The sequence below is a fragment of the Hyaena hyaena genome, unplaced genomic scaffold (assembly GCF_003009895.1).
Source record: "Hyaena hyaena isolate Hyena2069 unplaced genomic scaffold, ASM300989v1 scaffold_1355, whole genome shotgun sequence".
NCBI lineage: Eukaryota > Metazoa > Chordata > Mammalia > Carnivora > Hyaenidae > Hyaena > Hyaena hyaena.
The window spans coordinates 16,638-33,274 of NW_024081988.1; positions in this window are offsets into that span (position 1 = coordinate 16,638).

Here is a 16,637-nt window from a genome sequence, read left to right on the forward strand (position 1 = left end):
TCTGGAAGAAAGGCAGCTCCTCAGGAACTGGTTCAGCATTTGAATGTGGTTAAGTACATTAGACTTTTCCTTCATGCTTTCTGAGTATGATGTCAAGCTTAAAAGCCCTCTCCTCTCCTGCCCCACCCCCCAGATTCTGCAGACTCTTAAATTTCCTCCTCTTCTTTAGTTTTTTTTTTTTTTTTTCTTAAGTAGGCTCCACACCCATCACCTTGAGATGTAGAGTCTCATGCTCTACAAACTGAGCCAGCCAGGCACCCTGGCTCTTCCATTTCTTCTAGCAATATTTAGTTTTTCTATTTAGCCCTAAATCACCTGCAATTTCATTATATATAGGGATCTGATTTTTTTCTTCAATGAAGTGTTCCCATATCATTTATCAGTGTCTCCCATCTATACATGTGTCCAGTTTTGACACTCCGTTCTGGTCTACAGATCTGCTTTCCTATCTCTGCAACACCCTCACGTTGTTTACAAACGAGATCTTTATAGTATAGTCTAATATGCTATGGCAAAGGCCTGTTGCTTTTAGACAACTTTCTCAGGTCCTCTTACCGATTTCTTCTTCTGCATGAACTCTAGAATCAAGTGTGTCAAATCACATACATAATTTTGTTAGGCTATTACTTTTTATTGAACCAAACTGAAACATTGTTTCAGGAAGAATCCCTGTCTTTACACTGCAGACTCTTTCCCAGAAACACAGTACTCAAATTATGCTTAAAATCACAAATCCTCAACCCTAAGTTCCTATCACCCACCCATGCTAATTTGTTTGTTTTCCCAGTAACACTCTTTTTGCACATTTTCTACATTTCGTGGAACTCCTAACATTTCTTTTCAGGGCTACTTGTGTTCACATAACCGAGGGGCAGAGAATACAAAACAAATTAAGAGTTCGAAGCCAATAAAAACTTCATACTTAGAAATTTTCTAACTACTAGAAGCTTTGTTCATTTCTTAAATCCATGTTGTGAATTTGAATTGTTTATTCTCCTAAGTGGTATGGAAAAGACTTGGAACATTTTGCCTCAGGGACTGAGGAAGTTCGTATCAACGATTCCTCTATAATCAGGTAGTTAAAATATAAAGCCAGATGAAATTAAATGCCAAACATTGCAAATCAATATACAGTTGGAAAAGAACTCATTATACGTAGCTCACTCTATTTTTTCCAGAAAACCAAAACCTTCCACAATACTCATCTTGTAAAATGAGGATATTCAGAAAGAAGAAAATGGTTTTTATTCAGCCAGTTCGCTTATTCCCCCATCCAAAGCTAATCAAGGCATGTCATTAATATTCCCTTAAAATTGCATCGGGGGAAGTGTTTTCACTTAGGTTTAAATGAAAAACACTTGGAAGCAATTGAACGCTATGGAGAAGTGGCTGGTGATTATCCTTGCTTATCAGTTAGCATGGGTTTAAAGAGTAATTGACAAAGTTTTTATCTTTTTCATTACAATGTTGCATTAAAAGGGAAACAGAAAGACTGACAAATGTCAGAGGGCATCTACCTCAGGAAAGAAGCCAGAAGCCACAGAAATTTGGTGGTGTCAGAGATGGAGGACCGGATAGTGGGAGGGAAACCGTGGAGCCCAGCAGGGGGCAATAGAGGCTCTTCTGTCTCCACCTTGTGCAGACATTTGCAGTTATCCAGCCTCTTAGCCCATCATTAAGACAAACCTGATTTCAGGCATCTCTGGTCTCCTCGTTGTCATGGAAACTAGGATAGGCAGCGTCAGGGTGGAACAGGAGGAGTAAAAGTTTATAGGCAAACTCTGAGCCCTTGAGGAGGACTTTGCTTTTCCAAGTCACTGGAGACGCCTATTTATAAAGAACATGCATCTTTCAATAGCCTCTGGATGTGTTATTGTGAGGATCTTTTCTTTTAGTTGTTGTTGTTTTTTTCTTTTTAGTTGGGAAGGGACAATAAAACTTTAACCATCAATTGTTTCCAGCTCAATAGTAAGGCTCTTGGCAGAGTGGAATGGTTTATGAGTTCAAAGGGAACTCCGTTGAAATGCTTGAACTACTAATGACAGAAAAGACACAAATTTAAAAATCCCAAGCGTTCCCAGGTTCCTGAGAGAACCAAAATGTTACTCACAAGAGGGATTTGGAAGAGGGAAACTTCTACAGTAGTTTAGATTAGTATTTCTAGGACACACCAAAGTAAGAGATTATTCTATAGGATGTTTCTCACAGACATATTGTGGAAAGATAAAGGCCTTTCTTTCACAATCTTGGTTTGATTTTTCAAGTGTAGTTGGCGGAAAGAACATAGATTTTGGGGCTTAAGGGTTGAACTCAAAGCCCACCTCTACCCATGACTACTTAAAGGATTTGGGGTAAATTACTCCTTATTTTGCCTCATTTTTTTTCATGTGTAAAAGATAATTAATATTCATATTTACCTCATAGGGTTGTGAGGAATCAGTGTGAAGCACTGTGATATTGTGATTTATAATAAAAAAAATATTTATTTGGCTTTTGTCCCTGTTTCTGAAGCATAGGTCTTAAAACCTTAGGAATTTCCCAAGGGATAAGAACCCACAAAGGTATCTCTTATCATGTTAATGAGGCCACTCTGTGGAAGCACTTAAGAGGGCTGGTTGGAACTTTCATTCTGGCCCTCAGACCTGGAGGGAGGGGGTATGGGCTTGAGTCAGTTGCCCAAGGCCAAGGATTTAATTTTTCCTGTCTGCAAGGAAAGTTCCATGAAAAACCAAAAGGACTCGTTCTGAGAGCTTTCTGATTGGTGAACACAACACGTGGCCATCTGGGTAGAGTGCACACCAGTACAAGACAGGAAACTGAGCCCTGTCTTCATGTCTTGTCTTATGCATGTCTTCCATCTGGCTGTTCCTGAGTTACATCCTTTTATTTTACACCAGTAAATCTGCTAAGTGAACTGTGTCTCTGTGTTAGGTGAGCTGCTCTAGCAAATTTGACCCAAGAAGGAAGGGGTCTTTGGAACTTCCAGTATGTACCTGGTCATTCAGACACACAGGTGACCAACCTGGACTTGCAACTGGCATCTCAACTAGTAGGGAGGGGGCGTTCTTGTAGGACTGAGTCCTTAACCTGAGCCCTTGTCTCCAAGTAGTGAGTGTCAGAATTGACTTGAATTGTAGAACACCTGTTGGTGCCTAAGAATTGTTGATGGTGTCAAAACCAGCCTCCCACCTCCCCATCCCCCGCCCCCCAAGGAATTGGGAGCAGACAATTAAGCACTTCGAATTGTATAGAAGTACTCAACAGACATTGGCTAGTGTGGCTGAGACCATTGGTGCTTGAGACCTACTATTTCCATTACATTTCCCAGTCTCCTCTGCATTTATACTAAGGTCCCCGTGCCTAAATATAGCCCACCAACTGGATCAGCAGGACTGAAGCAATTAAGAGCTGGTGTGATTTTAAGTTCTCTCTCCTGAGGAAACAAACTTGGAGGCTCCGTGTTCCAGATGGAGGAGAGCCACCCAACCGCCATCAAGGTATGATTAGGATGACAAATTATGATGTTATGTCTCTGAGATGCCAAGGCTAACATTACCACAATGTAAGGGCGACATAGATTTGATTATTAGAGTTTCCTTATAATTACTATTAATTCTAGATAATGACCAATGTTAAGTAGCTGACTTTCAGGTTTGTTTTTTTTTTTTTTTAAAGTTCATTTGTTTATTTTGAGAGTGTACACACACTGGGTAGGGACAGAGAATGCAGGAGAGAAAGAGAATCCCAAGCATGCTCCGCACTGTCAGTGCAAGAGTGTGATGGGGGGGAGGGGCTCAAACTCACAAACTGAGAGATCATGACCTCAACTGAAAACAAAAGTCAGTCGCTTAACCGACTGAGCCACTCAGGTGCCCTGACCTTCATTTCTTAATAAGCAGAATGTAATCTTCTTGAGAGTAAGGGCTTTTTCTTAGTTATCATTGAAACCTCAGTGCTTACAATAATGCTTGGTCCATAATAAACACAAAATACAGACTCTGTGTGTGTGTGTGTGTGTGTGTGTGTGTGTGTGTGTGAAGGCACTGCACATTTTTCCATATGCACAGTACTCTCAATGCATTGTATCATACACAAGAAATCAAAACCAGGTCTTTGCCCTCAAGGAATATATAAACTAGTAGGCAAATATACACTCTCTTCGGTTACTGTTGCCACCCTCCAGGTGCATAAACCAATGGCATTGCTGCTTCCACCGAGACACCACATTTAAATGCTAATTTATGCCACAGCCCAAAGATGTGTAGATAACAGAGCACTCAGCAAGGGCAGCAAAAAGCAGGGACATGAGATAATATCTCAATAGGTTAGAGAAAGAGAGGGACCTGGATTAGAGAAATAGGTTAGTGAAAAAGCTGGAGGCAAGACCCAGGATTCTGGAAATGAGACCCCACATACTAATGAGGCAGGACCAGACTGGAAGAATAATAGATGTTGTAGAAGAGGAAGAAAGAAAATGCATGGTGGGTGCCTTCGTAGACCACCCAGATCTCTGCTTAAGAATAAAGCAACTCTTCCCCCAGCCCCTTGGACTGTTGCATTCAGACTCTCTCAGCTGAGACACCTCCAGAAACTGACTTCAGCTGAAGAGAGCCAACTGGGCCAAGGTTTCAACCTTTCTCCAGAGGCAGCCCATACCCAATGATTGATTGATCATTGATCATTGATCAGACACGAGTGCTGGGCCTCTTGCCTCAATGAAGGGGCAGCTCCTCTGGGCACTCCCAGCTCGACACATCCCATGGAGTTGTCAGAGGGTTCTGTCTGTGTCCCTCTCATGACTCACATCTCTTGTGGTTTCCGTAATCCAGCTTCCCTCACTTCCCCTAAGACAGCAATTCCAAAAGTAGGCCCAGTGCTTCCCACATGCAAATATCCACTGTGAAATTTGCTCTGTAACAGGTAGTAAGGGTGAATCAAACGTAGGGAAGGTCACTCAAGCCAGGAGGAACTTAGACTTGTAGTAGGAAAAGAGTGTCCTGGGGCGCCTGGGTGGCTTAGTCGGTTAAGCATCTGACTTCAGCTCAGGTCATGATCTCACAGTTTGTGGGTTCGGGCCCCTCGTCGGGCTCTGTGCTGACAGCTCAGAGCCTGGAGCCTGCTTCAGATTCTGTGTCTCCCTCTCTCTCTGACCCTCCCCTGCTCATACTGTCTCTCTCACTCTCTCTCTCAGAAATAAATAAAACATTAAAAAAATGTTTAAAGGAAAAGAGTGTCTCTAATGAACTCAAAGAAGAGAGTCTAGGAAGGATTTGGCCTGGAAATAGAATGGAGAGTAGGTGGAGGTGAAGATCTTCTATCTGTAAAGACAAAAATCACATCGAAGAATTCTGCTGAACGATCTATGGAGCCCTTCAATGCACTTCCACTGTCTAGACCCCAGAGGATTTGCTGTAATGTGTCTAGTATTTTGAAGTCCACTGAGGACTCTGAGTGACAAGTCTAATGAAAATAAAGGGAGTGAATTCCTTCCTTGACTCCACATCAAACAGCATCATTTGGAGTAGCCAAAGTTAAATGTGAATTCTAGGTTTTCTGAAAAATATCCGAGAGTTCTGTGACCTTTCAGCATGTAGAATTGGGATCGTGAGAGAATGAGAAGACTACAGCCTTATATGGAGAGCTGGCCAGTGCTGCCTCGTTCCTACCAGTCAGGTCGTCATGTTCAATGATGACCTTGGCCGTGAATTAAAAACCAGCCGATAGTAGTATTCTGTCAGAGCACACACAAACACACACAAGCCAGGGCAGATAGCCAAGAGTAGCTAAGTAGACATAAGCTATGAAAAACGTTTATCAATTAATAGTGTAGATTGTTTGATGTGGTAACATTTTCAGACACAACTTAGGTAACATTTAGGAAATTGTCTCTCCACACATAGACGTTTTCTCTCTTCTCAAGTTTTTTGATTCTTAACTCTTGCTTTTAAGATGGCTGTAGGACATTGGGAACATCATGTCTTCAATCTGATCACTATTTGAATGTTGGTCATTTGACAGAAACCACATGGAAATCCCATAAATGTTATCAATGGAGCTTCGGAAAACTATTATTTTGACTGGAGTGGTTTCTAGAAGTGTTGATTGACTATTTAAAGAAAACTTTGGGAAAAAGCTTAGCCCCCTACAATGTTTTTATAATGGGGCCATTAGCTCAAGTGAGTTTGGCATGCTGACCTGGTGATTGCAGACTGGTGGAGCAGATGTTACAAGGTGTCAATGTGGGAATTTATGTCTTCAGAGGGAAGAACAAAGATGGGGTATCCTTAAGACAGGATGTGTGCAATGAATAGTTTCGACGCTAATGACCCTAGTAGGATGGGAATTACCTGCTTTCTCAGCTCTTCAGCAAACGTTTCTTGAGTCCCCCACTTTGTGCCAAATGCCGCATGGGAGGGTATTGACTAAATTTAGAAAGAATTAGAACTGGTAAGGCTTTCTAAATTTAGGGAAAAAGCTAAAGGGGTGAAGGGTTTAGGGAGAGAGGTAAAATTTTAATAGGCCAATTAAGAGAGCTGAATGGGAACAGGTTGCCCAGTGCATTTCCCTTGTGTGCCCTAGGTGCCAGCAGCTGCATGAGCAATCCTGTGACTTCCGGGAGTGCAGGCATACATGGCCTCATGAAACAGGGGAGTCTGTCCTGGAGTCAGGCTGTGTGAGTTGACGTCACAGGTGTGTCCCTGCAACAATTGGACTTTGCTGGGCTCCTTCATAAATGGGGTCAATAACAGCATCTGTTGGGATTGTTGCTAGAAATTAATGAAATACTGGGGCACCTGGGTGGCTCAGTTGGTTAAGTGCCATACTCTTGATCTCAGCTCAGGTCACGATCTCATGGTTGGTGAGTTCAAGCCCCACATCAGGCTCTGCACTATCAGTGTGAAACCTGCTTGGGATTCTCTCTCTCCGTCTTTCTCTGTCCTTCTCTTGCTCTCTCTCTCTCAAAATAAATAAACTTTTTATATATAAAAAAATTTAATAAAATATTTCATGTAAAGTGTTCCACACCTTGCCTCACATTCCCTAAATGGGAATAGAGGTTCATGAGCTATGTGACAGCATACATGCTATGTATGGGGAGAGAACCCTCTGGGGTACATGAAAGGGCACCTGTCCTTGGCATGGGGTCCTTCCAGATGTCTTCCCTAAAAGCTCTCTAGTGGATGAGAATGGAGAAATCACGTGGCCCCACAGCCTAAGGCGCAAGGCAAGAATGCATTCTCTTTGGACTCCTTCATCTCCCCGCAGACATCCATACCAACATGGAATTTCTTTTCTCGTGAGTGTGTATGTAGCTTGTAGAATGTCTTACCTTCTGATAGAGTGCAGGTACCTTCTGGAGAGACTGAAGCAATTTTCTCCATTTTTGCTTAATAGGAATAATTCAGCCTAAGTGCCAAGTCTGCGTAAATACTTTCTGACAGACGAAACAGTTTATAAATCCTCAAGAGCTTTCTATTCTGCTTGGAAAACCCTTTCCACACTCTGTCTGCCTGGAGAGGCTGTTGTCCAGGAAGGCCTCACATTCTAAAGAACAAAGGCAAGGACTTGGTTGGGGTTTTTGTTGTTGTTGTTGTTAATTTAATTTAATTTAATTTAGTTTATTATTTGGAGACAGACAGAGAGAGGAGAGAGAGAATCCCAAGGCTATCAGCACAGAGCCTGATGTGGGGCTCAATCCCATCAACTGCAAGACCATGACCCCAGCTCAAGTTGAGTTGGATGACTGACTGACTGAGCCACCCAGGGGCCCCAAGGACTTGGGTTTAAAACAAACAACCCAAAAAACAAAAAATGGTATCATTATCCAGCAAGACTGAGGCTCCCTCTGACTCCCCAGTCCTGTCCACTTTGAGCATAAGTGCATTAGCAAGATTCTCAAGAGTTCCCTGTCAGCACTGCTGGGTCCTTGCTTGACAGGAGAGAAATGGCTTTACTTTTTACTTTCACCCTCAACCCCTGACACATCTGAATTCTTCCTCTTGGGTCTTCTCTGGCCTTTAAGGATAACAAAGCAGCTGCATGTTAAGCAGAGGGAAAGCAGCCTTTGAAAAGGTTATTTTGGCTTTCATAAGCTCCAAGAAAGAATAAAGAGAAGTGATTTAACTTGCCCCAAATGACAGTATATTCTGATAGGATGGAAGAACAGCATAGTTGAGGTTTTTCTCGTCGTTGTTTTTGGCGTCGTTCCGTAACTCTCATCTGACACACTGAAGCCAGTGGAGAGAAGGGGTGTTCACCTCCCACCCTCTCTTCCGAGCACGACACTTTGCTTTCTAACTCTTCACTCCTCTTACTTTTTTCCCCTGACATTAGCATGTGTGTGAGCTATGGAGAATACATAGAGATAGCTTTGGGTATTTCTTCGTAAGTATTTTTGTGTATCATTTACCTTAATAAAGGCCCTGGGGAAGAAACTTCCAGAGACATGGAGTTGGGAGACAATTTTTCATCAGCCTCTCAAGTTTCTGCACATATTGCCAAAGAAATACTGATTGTCCTTTTTTCTGTGCCATATTTCTGAGGATACTTAAAGAGCAAATAGTCTTGTATAGTATAGTATCTCCCGCTAGAGCCACGTGAAGACAGGTTCACTGCCCATTAACAAAGATCCAGGTTACCCGAGCTGAGGTATAACCCACTGTGATATAACCCACTGCATGTGCTGGTGTATTATGCTTTCTTCACAGTGCCTCGTGGGGCCTAGGGCTACTAGCATAGAAATGGTACTGCTATTTCTGCATGTAATAATAATTAGCTGTTCTTTGTCTCTGACCTAAGGGACTTGTTTCTTCAGCCAACCTCCATGAAACTGTGGAAAGCTAATGTGTTTATATGTAAGTTATAATCTCAGTTCCTTCCCAGTTGTTGACCCATTTCAAAATGGGTCCCAATTTCAAAATGGTGAATATTTGCTAATGTCTGGAACCCCTGACAAGGATTCTTAATGTGTTGATGTTGTATCAAACTGTTCAGGATGTCCCAGTGCTTTCTCAGATTCTCAGAAACATACCCTATGTGTATGCAACAGGAAATACACCGTTCACTGTTCTCCTTGAATCATTATTTCTGGAAACTTCATAAAAGTAAGCAACAAAACAAAACAAAACAACACCTTCAACTTTCAGACCACTCTCTAAATGGTAGCAGATCTTTAATACAGGCACCAAGGATCAGGCCTGATAAATGGCTACGACAATTTGTGTTCACCAAGAACACAAAAGGTCTCTGTTCCCATTGTTTAGATTGTTCTAGTTATTCAAGTCACTCACCTATGCAAATCAGTTTATGCATTTACTTCAAAATATATTTCATGAAAGTACATGAGACAGGCACACTCCTGCCTTCATGGAACTCATATGTAGGTTAATGGGAAAACAATATTAAAAGCAATGACATAAAAATTACTTAATAAGGGGTGCCTGGGTGGCTTAGTCAGTTAAGTGTCCGACTTTGGCTCAGGTCATGATCTCGCGGTTCGTGGGTTTGAGCCCCGCATCAGGCTCTATGCTGACAGCCAGCTCAGAGCCTGAAGCCTGTTTGAGATTCTACACCTCCCTGTCTCTCTGACCCTCCCCTGCTCACACTGCCTCCCTTTCTCTCTCTCTCTCTCAGAAATTAATAAAATATTTTAAAACTTTATTTAAAAATTACTTAATAAGTTATAAATATTGCAAGTGAAATAAAGACTATGAAACATGATAGAGGATGTAGTGACTGATTTTTAAAAATTTATTCTGAGCTGTCAAAAGTAGCATAGCTTAGCAAATAATGACATTGCAAAATTAGAAAACTTTGAACTGAGATCTTTTCCCTTCCTTTTTTCCCCCTTGGATCTTATAAACAAAAAATAAGAACTGAAATGTCTCTGTTCTTCACAAATTAACCTAAGTAAAGTAACATTTCCACTAGGTAAAGTGGATGTTTGGAAGGTTTCAGGAAAATCAAGAAAATCTCTCTAGAGAAAGAAGACACTGCTTCGTGGACCACTTTTGAGGAGATGATGAAGTGTGTGGGGGCAGTTGTGTAGGGATTAGAAGCACAGGGAGTGTACACAGTAAGATAGAGTTAAGACCTGAAAGTTTTCACCCTTTCTCAATCATGTTTTCAGCTCTATTTAGGTGACTATAGCCTGTGATAAACACCTGAACTGTTAAGTTATTAAATTAAGTCATTTGAAATAATGAGGAGGGGACCACATATCAAACAATGGATAGTCTACAATATAAATTAAAATTCTAGAAAATTGTAAAATTTTCTAGTCAACTCTCAGCTTCTTTCAATTTATAGGTTAACATAAGCAGAAAAATGACCGAACAGCAGAAGCAGCTGGTAATCTAGAGCCATAGGGAATAGTCCGTATATCCTCTGTCTGTCGCTTTGTCATTGTCACTTCACTGCATGCATGTGAAGTATATTTAGTTCCTCAGCCTTCTGAATAATTCAAACATTTGTGTTTGAATTCGTGAATTCTTCCAAATTATGCAGATAATTTGCTAAAATCACACTTTGGTCTCATGTTGGCAGGGTTTAGTCATAAAATCCAAGAAATAAAAGCTATCTTCAAGTGGGAATGACAAAAGCATGAGATGGGGAGGAATTTGATTGAAGGATGGTTTAAAAAAAAGAAGAAGGTATTATTATGTTCATCTAGATTAAAGGAACCTAATCCACTTGAAATTATTCTTTTAAGATGGTGCCAGAGAGGAATTTATTTTTCTTTGTAGTAATGCTAGGACTTGAAGTAACTTAACTAGCAATTAGTTTCTTCATGGGAAAGCAAAATCTCATTTGTGTTTGCCTCATGAAAAATGAAGGCAAAGAAGCCAAGATGCGGTAGACCAGCCCTCTTCTTCTGTGAGCAATGGTAGATGTTTATCTGTTTCTCCTTGAATGCTGCGGGTATATCCACAGGAGGCTGAGACTCACTCACTGCCAAAGCATGTGATCCTTGCTATCCAGCAAACTGTATCACTCCCTGCTCTTGCTTTGGGTTTGATGACCCTCACTGAACTACGTGGCTCCCTTTGGACAGAGATTATTCTTATGATTCTCTCTTGCTCCTAAAAGGGGACACCTTACAGACTGGTATACGATTTCTGGTATGATTTCAGTGTATTATTCAGAGAATTATTAGAGAAATGTGTTTTCTCTTTTAGTGGCACAAATGCATTCTCCTCTAGCGTTTATTTTGTGAGACTTTGATCCCTGCCTTCCGAGTCAAATAAAAGTTCAAAAGGCTGCTACCCTTTCTTTTATTTCTTCATCACTTATGAGGGAGGGAATTCTGGGGTGAGGCATAGATGGGGGTAAAACGTCTTCTGGTGTGAGAGTCAAGACTTCATTATGTTGCCTGTGTTTAGAAATATGTACATGGTACTCACAGTCTGGCTTCACATCCAATGCTGGCATCTAACAAAATTCTGGTGCTTCCTATAGGAGTCTTGGTAACTGCTGTGACTTTATAGGAGTTACAGCTTATAGAACGATATAAACGACTAACTCCTCTTTTGATTTTTATAAAGGAAATCCTCTTGCTGGCTCTGAGTCTGTCTCACAGAGCCTGAACAGAAAGCAACTGTACTAGGTTTATAAAGGCATTGTTAGTGCAATCTTTCCCTACAAGAGTGGATCTAAGTGACACTGCCTTGAGAATTTGTAGAGAGTAAATAATTTCCATTTTTTTAAACGTTTATTTTTATTATTGGGAGACAGAGACAGAACATGAGTGGGGGAGGGGCAGAGGGAGAGGGAATAACAGAATCCAAAGCAGGCTCCAGGCTCTGAGCTGTCAGCACAGAGCCTGACGGGGCTTGAACTCACAAACTGTGAGATCGTGACCTGAGCCGAAGTCTGACCCTTAACCGATGGAGCCACCTAGGTGCTCCTAAACCGCTTCCATTTAATGACAATTGAAACTAAAACAAATATTTTCTTCTTTGGAAAGTTATCCTACAAAAATTTCCATTGACAATTTGAAGTGTTGTGAGCCAGTGAGGACTTAACTTTGGATGCGTTTTTAAGTGCGGTAGAGTAGGGACTCTTGCCAGGCTCCTGCCATATGTCTCCGAGGCTTATAAAGATAGATACGTTTACCTTAAGGACTGATTTGGGGACTAGCTATATCATAATCAGTGGGGGAATTTCAAAAATACTGCAGATTTGAAGACACTAGTCCCAGGGCCATATTGGGCAATATGGGGCAATTTGAGTCAATATTCAATATAACTCACTCAGTCAATATGAGGCAAAGCTTTGGAATCAGTACTATTTATGTCTCTTATTTGATTCTAAGACATGCAACTTTTGGGAAATAGCTTTTAAATCCCTAAGATACTTGAGTTACTTTTTCCTATAATGCTTTTTCACGAAAACATCAAGGAATAAAATGATAATTTTTAATCATGTCAAAATGAATGTTCTATTGCTCTTTTGTTCCATTGGTTTTTACTTTTTAAAAAAATGTTGTAGTGGCAAAGCACTTCGGGGGAAGAGCCAGCTTAGGCAAACTTAGGTAATTTGTCACATATCTTTTAGGTACTCTTGGGCCCTCTCTTTGTCAACAGTTGCCTAAGTGTCTGTACCAGTCAGGATAAATTAGGTTATATCCTGGAAACAAACAGCTCCCAAATCTCAGTGGCTTAATCCAGCAAAGCTTATTGACTGTGCAGGCTACAGATCCATATGACTGACTGTGGCTTTGCTTTACAACATTTCCTCTGGGGCTCAGGCTAACAGAACAGCCTCTGTCTAGAACATTGCTGGTGATTCTGGCAGTGACAAAGAGGACATAGTGAGCCACATGCAGGCTCTTACAACTTCTGTCTGGGCAGGGTCACACAGCCACACCTGAATTCCATGGGGAAGGGTGTATAATTCCTGAACAGGAAGGGATAGCAAATATTTGAGAGACAGTACCACATGATTCTTTTCAGAAAATAAATAGTGCTGATCTTAAACCAACAGAAAACAAGTATTTATTGAGTACCTACTAGGTTCCTGACACTGGGAATCCATTGGTCGATGGAAAATACAAAATTCCTGAACTCCTTGTACTTTCCCTGAAGGAGTGGAGGGGAAATAAAAGTAAATATTGTTCTCTGAAGTAAAACAAAGGAGAATAGGAAAGAGTGTTCAGATTGTAGGGAGTTCTATTTAAAGTCATCAGGGAAGTGTCTTGTGAGATACCTTGTAGAATTTAAAGAAGAATGTGGAGTCTGTTCCAAAACCTGGAGCCAGAGGCTTTGAGAGAGGCAGCAGCAATTGCAAAGATCCTGAGGCAGGAATGTGTATGGACTAATAGGAAGTACAGAGAGTCCAGGGTGGATAGATCCCTCCATTCCAAAAAAAGGAGAAATAGGAAAGAAAAAAAGGGGTAACAGGTCTCAAATAAGTCTAAACTTCAAGGCAAGGTCCATGAGATCGTAAGACTCAAGTACCATTCTCTTTGGCTTGATGCCCACCCTCCTGGTCCAGAGGGAGCAGATGTCCCACCTCATGGACTCCCTAGGGTTGCAATTTTGTCACTGAGGCTTTCCCTAGTTGATGTGAGACCTCCTGAAGTTTTTTTTTTAATATTTTTATTTATTTCTAGGAGAGAGAGAGAGAGACAGCGTGAGCAGGGGAGGGTCAGAGAGAGAGGGAGACACAGACTCTGAAAGAGGCTCCAGGCTCTGAGCTGGCAGTCAGCACAGAGCCCGACGTGGGGCTCGAACCCACGAACTGCGAGATCATGACCTAAGCGAAAGTCGGATGCTTAACTGACTAAGCCACCCAGGCGCCCCGACCTCCTGAAGTTTTTGAGCAGCCCCACACCCACAGCTTTGGCAGAGATCATCTAGCCTGTTGGGAATTGAAGTGATGGCCTCCCCTTGTAGTGGAGGGATGAGGTAGTGGCGATCATCTTTGATTATAGGGATTTCTCTTGTAAACACCTGAAGCCCACAGTCTTCCTTCATCCTTCAGTCTCCTTCTGCTTCTTCCTTTTTTGCTTAGCAATCCCATCTTTAAGTCATTCCTGTTGTCTCAAGTTCTACTATGAGCAGTCAGAAGAAGCCAAGCCATACTGTCAACACTTTGCTTGGAAAATACTTAAGCTAAATAGTCCATTTCTTTTTGTTTTATTTATTTCTGAGAGAGAGAGACAGACAGACAGACAGACAGATAGACAGACAGCATGAGCAGGAGAGGGTCAGAGAGAGAGGGAGATACAGAATCTGAAAGAGGCTCCAGGCTCTGAGCTGTCAGCACAGAGTCCTACAGGGGGCTCGAACCCATGAATCCATGAGATCATAACCTGAGCCAAAGTCAGACGCTTAATCGACTGAGACACTCAGGCACCCCTAAATAGTCCATTTCATTGCTCACAAATTCTACCTTCCATAAAACCTCAGAACAGGAACACAATTCAGTCAGACCCTTGACACTTCTTAAGTGTCGAGAACTCTCTGAGCTCTGATTTGTAAAGGTGCTAATCCCAAGAATGACCTAATCAACCCCAAAGGCCTTACTTCCTAAGACCATCCTCTTGGAGATCAGGATTTCAACATATAAATTCTACAGGGATACAAACATTCAGTCTAGAGGAAGTTCATTGGTCATTTTGGCAAGAGAGGCCTATGTGAAGCTGGCAAGAATTTAAAAGCTTGTCTTGAGTGATGATGGAAACTGAGAATTTGGATAGCAAATGGAGACTCTCTTTTAAAAGGTTTCATTATATGGGAACAGGTAGCTAAGGCTCACTGCTTATGAATTCTTTTCTATTGTAATTGTACCATTTTACATACTTACCAGCATTACTTTGAAAGTCCCACTTGTTCCACATCCTTGACAACACTTGATATGGTCAGTTTTTGTTAATTTTAGCCATTCTAATGAGTATATAGTTGTATCTCAGTGTGGCTTTAATTTGCATTTCCCTGATGACTAATGATATTGATCATCGTTTCATGGGGTTCTTACCCACTAGTATAGCTTCTTTTGTGAAGTATCTCTTCAAATTTTCCACTTTTTTTAGAGGATTTTAGTCTTTATAATTGGGTTAAAGGAGTGCTTTATGTATTCTGGATACAAGTCCTTGGTCTGATATCTGGTTTGCCAGTGTTTCCGATCCTCCATGGCCTTCCATTTTATGTTTTCTTAGTGGTGTTTTTCAGTAAGAAAACGTCACTAATTTTGAGGACATACTACTTAACAAGTTTTCTTTTCTGCTTCATGCTTGTGGTATTCTATTTAAAATATATATACCTACCCCAAGGTTGTCATGATTTTTTTCTTATCCTTTCTTCTAGAAGTTTTCTCATTGTGTGTATTATGTTTGGGTCTATGATTCTCCTTGAGTTAAATACTGAGTATCTATCATGTGATCTGAAGGTTGATGCTTATATTTACCCTGGGAATATCCATTTGATACAGCAATGTTTGTTAAAATCACTTTCCCATTGAATAGCATCGGGAAATTTGTCAAGACTCAATGGACCATACATACTGGCTTTACTAAATAGCTGGGCAGTGATCTGTCTTCCTCTTTTTCAAAAAAATATATTTGAGTAAGATTGGTGTTATGTCTTCCAACAGTGCTTGATAGAATTCACCCATGAAACTGCTGGGACCTGGACTTTGTCTTGCTGAGAAGACTTTGATAACCAAGTACTTTGGTTTAACAGCTGTAGAGTAACTCATATTATTAATTAATTTTTTTCTTATGTTAATTTTAGTATGTTGTATTTTTTGGAAATGTATTCATCGCCATCTTCCAACTTTTTGGAATAGCATTAAGTTATTCATAGCATTGTATTACTGTTCTATCCTGCCTACAATATTGGTAACCCTCTTAATGAGTGATGTTGGTGGTTTTTATTCTCTCTTTTTTGCTTGATTAATCTTGGTAGAACTTTGTCAGTTTTGTTGATCTTTTCAAAAAGACTGGTTTTGGCATTGTTTAGTTTTATTTCCATTTTATTGATTTCTATTCTTATCTTTATTATTACTTTGCTCTTCCCTTTTCTAGTTTCTTGAGGAGAAACTCAAGTTGATGCTTCTAGATCCTTCTTTCTCATATAACTCTGGTTGAAAATAAATTGTCCATAAAGTCAAGGGTTTGTTTATGCATGTGTGTGTGTGTGTGTGTGTGTGTGTGTTTGTGTGTTTGAGTGTGTGTGTACTCTAATTCTAGGACATTAATCTATATTTAGCTTTAGGCCAGTACCATATGGCTTAGATTTGCAGTAAGTTTTGAAATAGAGAACTAAGAGTCTTCCAATTTTGTTCTTCAAGAATGTTTTGGGTATTCTGGGTCCATTGAATGAGCAGCATCCCACCCATTTGAAATACTGTATCTTCACTGTCATTCAAATCAAAAATGGTTTCATTTTTTAAAGTTTATTTGTTTATTTGAAGAGAGAGAGAGAGAGAGAGGGAGAGCAAGCGGGGGGGGTGGGGAGAGAGAGAGAATCCCAAGCAGGCTGCACGTGCAGAGCCCAATGGAGGGCTTGAACTCATGAACTGTGAGATCATGATCTGAAGTCAGGAGTCAGATACTTAATCGACTGAGCCACCCAGGCACCCCCTGACCCGGATTTCATTTTTAACCCGTGACTATTATTTAATTTCCAAATATT